We start from the raw sequence: 8,750 nt of genomic DNA, 5'->3' as shown, positions 1-8,750 counted from the left end.
CAGTAGCTTGCAAGGCATTTCTAATCCCTCTCTTTACCCACCCACACCACCACTCATGTCTTCAAGACCTATTACTAGACTAAAATCATAACAAGCCCCAAAAGATGAGACATGAAATGTGACCCATGAGAAATTAAGGTATATTCAGAAAGAACTGCATGAGTTTTAGAATTTATGTAGACAGAAACCAAGGGACTATGTGTTGGAATGGATACTAAAGGTATGGATAACTGTGGAAGGAATATAAATGTGGATCAGGCTGAATTTATTGATATGGGTCCACTAAGCAGAAATTCTGGATTTAGTGTTGTAGCTCAAGGGATTAGAAAGAACTCTAACTGTTTGGGTGGCTGACTGGAAATATGGGCCAAAAGATGGCCTAGAATACCTGAGTTTGAGATGCCCAATTTGCTCTGGTATACAGCAGAAGAGGAAATTCAAAGGCTTAGGGAGATTGGAATGCTAGAATGGATTTATCATTTGAGAGATGCCCACCCATCCCAGAAATGGCCAGAGGACACACCTTTAACCAGGACTTGGAGGAATAAATTTGTAAGGTTAACTCCATTTTCCCTGAAGAGCTCTGTGGTTTCTCTGTTCCACAGTTCATGTATTACTCTAGGGAGAGCAGTGGTGGAATTAGAATCCTTAAACATTATAGGAATGATAGGCTGTCAGTCTGGTAAAAGTCAAGTTAATTGACAAAGTCAAGGTGGGCCTGGCTACTGCAATGAAAGGCAGATTTAAATATAACATCAAAATAGTCTGAATCATGTAGAGCTATGGAATTGGCTAATACATCCTGGGGTACCTAGCTGTGAAATAGATGGGCAGTCTATTATACTTCTTCTGGCATTTGTGTAAAGAGAAGATTCTAGGTCAAGTGAACAAAATCCTAACTCAAACTACAGATGCAGAGAATCATGGCCCCCTAATCAATTCCCAAACTGGAGACAGTTTAGAGACCCCAAATCCCTTGAATGAGGAGAAGGCTGGGTCTCCCTGTGGAAGGATCCTGTTAAACTGCCCAAAATTATACTGACTATTAATCTTTCTCCCATCTTTCCCCCAGGAGATCTATGGCATTTTACCACTGTAACTGTGCACTGGGGAAAAGGAAATGATTAAAGATTTTGGGGATTATTAGGCACTTACTCAGAAGTGACATTAATTTCAGGAGATCCAAAACATCACTGTGGTCTACCAGTCAGAGTAGGGGCTGTGGATGTCAGGTGATTAATGAAGTTTTAGCTCAGCTCCATCTCACAGTTCGTTCAGTCCCTGGACCCATTCTGTTGTTATTTCCGAAGTTCCAGAATGCATAATTGGAATAGACATACTAAGAAGCTGGCAAAATACCCACACTGGATCCCTGACTTGTGAAGCTATTTGGTTGGAAAGACCAAGTGGAAGTCCCTAGAACTTCCCCTGCCTAGTAAAAGAGTAAACCGAAAGCAATACTGGATTCCTGGAAGGATTGCAGAAATTAGTGCCACCAAAGACTTAAAGGATGCATGAGTGTAATTCTCACCACATTCCATTCAACTGTCCTATTTGGCCTGTACAGAAAGCAGATCGATCTTGGATGATGACAGTAGATTATCATAAATTTAGCCAGGTGGTGACTCCAATTGCAGCTGCTGTCCCAGATGTGGTATCATTGTTTGAGCAAATCAACATGTCCCCTGGTTCCTGGTATGCAGGTGTTGATTTGGTGAATGCTTTTTTCTCAATTGCTATTAGTAAGGACCACCAGAAACTATTTGCTTTCAGCTGGCAAGGCCAACAGTATACCTTTATTGTCTTGCCTTAGAGGTATAGCAACTCTCCAGCCCTATGTCATAATGTTGTCCACAGTGATCTTTACCATCTCTCCCTCCCACAAGACATCACACTGGTCCATTATATTGATGACATCATGTTGGTAGGACCTAGAGAGCAAGAAAAGGCAAAGAATCTAGACTTATTGGCAAGGCATTTGTGTGAGAGAGGGTGGGAGATAAATCCCAGTAAAATACAAGGTTCTTTTATGTCAGGGAAATTTCTAGCTGCCACTTCTGCCATTTTTGAATGAGCTCATTAACAAAGTGTTCATGGAGGTAGGAATGGAAGTTATGTATGGGCTTAGCAATATGGACTTCCCCTCATCAAGGCTGACTTGGCTTCAGCTATTCCTGAGTGCCCAATCTGCCAGTAGCAGAGACCACAATCAGCCCCCATTAAGGCAACATTCCTTGAGTGGCCAGCCTGTTACCTGGTGGCAGGTTGACTACATTGGGCTGCTTCCACAATGGAAACTGCAGTGATTTGTTTTAACTGGAATAGACACAGACTCCAGATATGGATTTGCATTTCATGCATGCAATGCTTCTTCCAAAACTACCATCTGTGGACTTACCAAATGTCTTATCTACCACCATGGCATTCCACACAGCATTGCTTCTGATCAAGGAACCCATTTCACAGCAAATGATGTGCAGGAATGGGCACATTCCCACCTGAGCACATTGGGCTCCTATTACCTCTGAATCAACAGTCAAAGAAGGGAATTACTGTACTGGCTGGGGTGGTTGATCCTGACTATGAAAGGGAAATAGGACTGCACCTACATAATGGGGGTAAAGAAGAGTTTGCCTAGAATGCAGGTGATCCTCTAGGGCATCTCCTAGTACTACAAACTCTGTGATTAAACTCATTGGAAAATTGCAGCTACTCATTTCAAGTAGGATTAAAATGGACAGGAATCTTCAGGAATGAAAGTTTGAGTCACCCCACCAGGCAAAGAACCACAACATGCTGAGGTGCTTACTGAGCATAACAGAATGGGTAGTGGAAGAAAGTATTGATAAATATGAACTTTGACCACATGACCAGTTACAGAAATGTAATGGTCATGAATCTTTCTTCCTTGTTTCATTACGAGTATGATTGTATATGTGCACAAAATCAATTTCTTAGTTTTCTTTTATTAATATACATGGACGAAAACTTCCATTATCAACAACATTCACACACATATTTCACTGCTGATAATTATGCTGACAGTAATGAGCCACCATTACCTCTTTCCATTGACAAATATTTACAATCAATATAATTAGAAATATTGCACAAATTGAAAGTCAGTTTCACATTTTTTATCCTCATTCTATCTTCTGGTAACCTATATTCTAGATTCTAACTCTATGAGTTTGCTTATTACACTTAGTCCACACCAGTAAATTCATACAATATTTTTCCTTTTGTATGTGGATTTTTCAATCAACATAATGTCCTCAGGGTTTTGTCCAACTTGTCACAGGGTTTTGCCCAACTTATCACATGAATCAGGACATCATTCCTTCTTATAGCTGAAAAACATTCCATCATATATATATACACATGTGTATATCTGTATCTATATTTATCTATCTATATCATCTATATCTAGATATCTATCTATATCTATCTACCTATATCTTTATCTGTGCCTATATGCAATATTTTGACATTTTGTTTATCTATTCATTGGCTAATGGACACTGGGGTGGCTTCATATTTTACCAATTGCAAATAATCTATGAACATTTCTGTACAAACGCCAGTCTGCATCCAGCTTTAAGTTCTTCTGGGTATATTTTTATTAATGGGATTGCCAGATGATATGGCAATTCTATACTGAGCTTCCTGAAAAACCACAAACCTGTCTTCCACAATGGCTTTACCTATGTTCCCAACAGCAGTGAATGTATTCTTTCTCCACATCCTTTCAAGCACTTGTAGTTCTCTATTTTTTTCAATAGTAGCCATTCTATTAACTACAAAATGATATCTTATTGTGACTTTGATTTACATTTCTGTAATAGTTAATGATGTTGAACATCTTTTCATGTGTGTATTAGCCATTTGTATTTCCTTCATGGAAAAATGTCTCACTTTCTTGCCTATTTTAAATTGGGTTGTCTTTTTATTTTATATATGTAGAATATCTTTATATATTGTGGTTAGTAAATACTTTTTTGATGTGTGTTTTCTAAATCTTTTCTCCCATTGCAAAGGTTGCCTTTTCAGTGTCTTGACAAAGTTTCATGAAGCGCAGGAATTTTCAATTTTTAGTAAACCTCAATTATTTATTTTTATTACCTGTGCTTTGGGTATAATGTCTAGGAAATCATTGCCTACAGGAAGATCTTTTTCCTCCTTTATTTTTTATTTTTAAAGAAGATTTAGATTACATAAGTGTTATATAAAAAATATGGTGAACTCCCATATGCCCCATATCCTCTTCCCCCCACAATTTTCCACATTATTAGTGTCCTTCATTAGTGTTGTATATTTGTTACAACTACCACAAGATTTGAAGATGCTTCCCTACACATTATTCTATGAGTTTATGGCCCACACTTATATTTAGGTTTTTGATCAATTTTGGGTTAATTTTTGTTTAAGGTGTGAGGCTCAGATCTTATTCATCCTTTTGGGTATGGATATCCAGTTCTCCCAGTACCACTTGTTAATGAAATCATCCTGTCCTAATTGAATGGGCCTGGTCATAAATCAATAAATGTGAGGGCCTATTTCTGAACTTTAAATTAGTCAATATATATGTTTTTATTACAGTATAATGCTGTTTTGACCACTGTAGTTTTGTAATGTGTTTTAAAGTCAGGAAGTAGGAGACTTCCAACTTTGATCTCCTTTTTCAAGAGATTTTCACCATTATGAGCCCCTTAGCCAGAATAAATCTGATAATTGTCTTTGTTCTTTCTGCAAACTGTCATTGGAATTTTTATGGAGTTTGCCTTGAATCTGTAAATCTATTTGAGTAGAATTGGCATTGTAGCAATATTTAGTCTTCCAATTGATGATCACAAAAATGTTCTTCCATTTACTTAGTTCTTCTTTGATTTCTTCAGCAATATTTTATAGTTTTCTGTGAATAGGTCATTTACACACTTGGTTAATTTATTTCCTAGATTTTTATTCTCTTAATGCTATTTAAAATTTTTTTTCTTGCCTCCTTCCTCAGATTGATAATTTATAGCACATAGAACTAACACTGATTTTTTTTTAGTGTTGATCTTGTATTCTATCATATTGTTGAACTCATTTATTTGCACTCATAGTTTTTTTATAGATTTTTCAGGACTTTGTATAAATAGTTCCTATCATCTGCAATAATGAAAATATTACTTCTCCCTTTCCAATTGGGTTGCATTTTATTTCTTTTTCCTGCCTAACTGCTCTAATTAGAACTACTAGCCCAAGGTATAACAGTAGTTACAATGCACATCCTTGCCTTTTGCAGATCTCAGAGGGAAAATTTCCAGTCTTTAAGCATTGAGTAAGATTTTAGTGGTCTGTTTTCCATATATGGTCTTAATCACATTAAGGAACATGATTCTATTCCTATCTTCTATCTTTTGATCAGTGTTTATCAACAAAGTACGCTGGGTATTTGTCAAATGAGTTTACTGCATCAAAGTAATTATGTGACTTTTCAGCTTTAATTTGTTAATGTGCTATATTGCATTAGTATATTTTCTTGTGTTGAACATCTGTTGCAAACCTGGGTACAACCCAATTGATCATGGCGTATAATTCTTTTGTCTATTTGCAAGAGTTTAGTTAAGGATTTTTGCATCTACGGTCATTATAATATTTACCTGTAATTTACTTTTCTTGTAGTATCTTTATCTGGCTTTAATATTACAGATGAGTTAGATAATGTTCCCTCCTCTTCAATTTTTGTAAGAGTTTGAGCAAGATTGGTATTAATTTTTCTTTGAATGATTTGTAGAATTCACCTGTGAAGCCATCTTGTCCTGAGCTGCTATTGCTGGGAGGTTCTTCTTTTTTTTTTTTCTGAAAAAGATCCATTTTATTATTGTTCATTGTTCCCTAGCAATAATTCTATAATAACTCAACTAACTCATTTAAATGCCTTTGATCAATGGCAACTTTTCTAAAGATCTAGTTATACGACTTTATATTAACACTGCTTTCCTTGATACACAGTATACAGTTAAAAGTTAAAGAAGTAGAGGCTATTTCAGAGACCTGGGACAGAGGGTGTAGGGCCTGGCATGATGTGGTCATCCTAAGAAGTGGCAGGAAGACAGAAAGGCTTATGGGATTGAGGCCAAACCCTGGGGTCTTAAGGAAATCATAGCAGATGGTCAGCATGATAGGGCTCAGCCAGGTACTGGGGAAGTGGTGTAAATTGTGGTGATATGTATGAGAGATTGGTGTGGAGGTGCCTACATGGGCACCAGGATGTGGCAGTTGGTGAGGCAATCCATGTGGGCAGCTACCCAGTGGGATCCAGCTGGTTACTTTTGGAGTGGTAGGCCATGGTACAAATGACATGGATGGCCAGTAAGGAGGTCCAGTTGGGCATTTGATGAGTAGTGGGACATTGGGTATCAGCATGGATAACTGGAAGGGAGGGACCACCTGGTGGTATAAAAGGGAGGCCTTTTTTTTTTCCTTTTCTTTGATTTTTCTATCCCCTTCTTGTAAAAAGGGAAGGGTAGAGTCATGGGGTAATAGAAAGGTGCAGGCATCTTAGAAGAAGGAGTCTAGCTAGATGCTCATGATTTGAGATGGAGGCCTGAATTTTGTTTTACTTTCCTTGTTTTTCTTCTATTTTTCTTTTTCACTTTTTTCTTTCCTTTTTTTCTTTTTCCTCTTCTTTCCTCTTTTTAATTATCCTTTCTTTTCCAGTTCTGGATTTCTTTAATTAAAGAAATTTTTTTCAGTTAAACCTGGGCAATTCTAAAGTTTTAGAACAAACAGAACAAAATATCACAGAAGAAACTTAAAGTAAAGCAAAAAAAAAAAAAAAAAAAAAAAAAAACTTAGGGAAGAGGGAAAAATTGACAGAGTTAACCAAACAAGATAAGCAGATGCCTAGACATCACAAAAAAAATTACAAACCATACTAATAAATGGGAACTGCGGTCCAATAAAAAAAGAATGAACTAAAAAGCTAGCAAATGACCACACAAATTTCCTAAATCAATTTAAGGAGATGAAGAAGTGATAAAAGATATTAGGTAGACACAGGGTGAGCATATGTGGAAGAAATTGTAAACATACATAAAGTAGCATTCTTATAGTGATCAAAGCCATAATAGAAGAAAGTAAAGATCCTCAAGATTGGGGAATGAACAATGGACTAGAGTAGACTTATTTTTATTCTACTATATGCTTATTATTATTCTAGCAAGAAGAACTCATATCATTTCTATACAGCCAATAACTGTCAGAGATACTGAGACAAAGAACAGGGAAAATATATGTAATATGGGGGCATTTTGGAACATTGAAGTTTTCCTGCATGACATTGCAGTGACAGATACAGACGATTATATATTTGTCATAATCTACAAAGTTGTGCAGAACAGATTGTAAACTATAATGTAAACTGTAATCCATGGTTAGTTACAAATGCTTCAAAATGTGTTCATCACTTGCAACAATTGCACAACCCTAATGAGGATGTTTTTGATGTGGGAAAGTGTAGGAAGGGAGAGAGTGGGGCATATGAAATCCCCTGTAGTTTTTATGTAACATTTATGTAATCTCTTTAAAAATAAAATAATAAAAAAATAGACTAGAATCACAAAACAGCAGACTGGAATAGGCAGAGGAAAGATCAAGGAATAAGAAGATAGGTCATTCAAAATCACTTATGTAAAAGAACAGGTAGGAAAAAAGTAATAATTTGAGCAGGATATTAGGGAATTTAATGACAGTAGAAAATATGAAAAAATGTATTTTGGGTATCCTAGAAAGCAAAGAGAAGGGAAAAAGGGAAGAAAGAGTGTTTGAGAAATAATGGCTGAAAATTTCTCAACTCTTTTGAGGGAAACGGATATACATGTCCAGGAAGCACAGCCTAGTATAAACAGAAGAAATCCTAGCAAACCTTTGTGAGACATATACTAATCATATTGTCAAACTGGAAAGATAAAGAAAAATTCTGAAAGCAGTAAGAGAAGAGACCCATCATATATAAGAAATACTTGATAAGATTGAGTGCTGATTTTTTATCTGGAACTATGAAAGCAAGAAGGTATGGTATGACATACTTAAGGTCCTGAAAGAAAAAAAATGCCTGCTAGAAATTATGCATTCAGAAAAATTGTCCCTCAAAATGAGGGGCAATTATAAAAAATCAAGAGTTAATCTTTCCCTTGTATGTGATAGATATCTTTTCAGGATTCTCTGTCTTTGGCTTTAAAATTTCTCTCTTTGGCTTTTGAAATTCTAATTCACCTTTGGAATGTGTTGTAACTTCCTGGACATGTCTTTTGCAAGAGTTGGGGAATTTAGAGCCATTATTTCCTCATATGTTCCTTCTGCCCTCTTTCCTTCTTTTATTCCTCTGGGATCTCCATAATGAACATATTTGTGCACTTTTTCTCTCTTCAATCCCTAAGACTCTGTTCAATTTCTCCCTTCTTTTCTCTATCTGTGTGTCTGTTTGTAAGATCTCAGGTGTCCTATAATTAGGCCCCAAAGCTGGGCCACTGGGGATAACCAGAGATGTAGAGAAAAAAAAAAACTTTAACCTGAGAGTTAGGCAGAATTTACATTTATTATGTCTGCAGACAAGATCCAAGGTTGGTCTAAAGTAACTCAGACCCAACTTCCTGTGCTGTGGTTTCACTCTTGCTTAAACACTTAAGTTACTACTTAGCACTTGCTTTGATTATGCATTAGAGTTTATAAGGATGAATATATATAGTTATATAATTGTATGA

Source organism: Dasypus novemcinctus, chromosome Y (assembly GCF_030445035.2).
Source record: "Dasypus novemcinctus isolate mDasNov1 chromosome Y, mDasNov1.1.hap2, whole genome shotgun sequence".
NCBI lineage: Eukaryota > Metazoa > Chordata > Mammalia > Cingulata > Dasypodidae > Dasypus > Dasypus novemcinctus.
Note: the sequence above shows the minus strand (reverse complement) of the source record.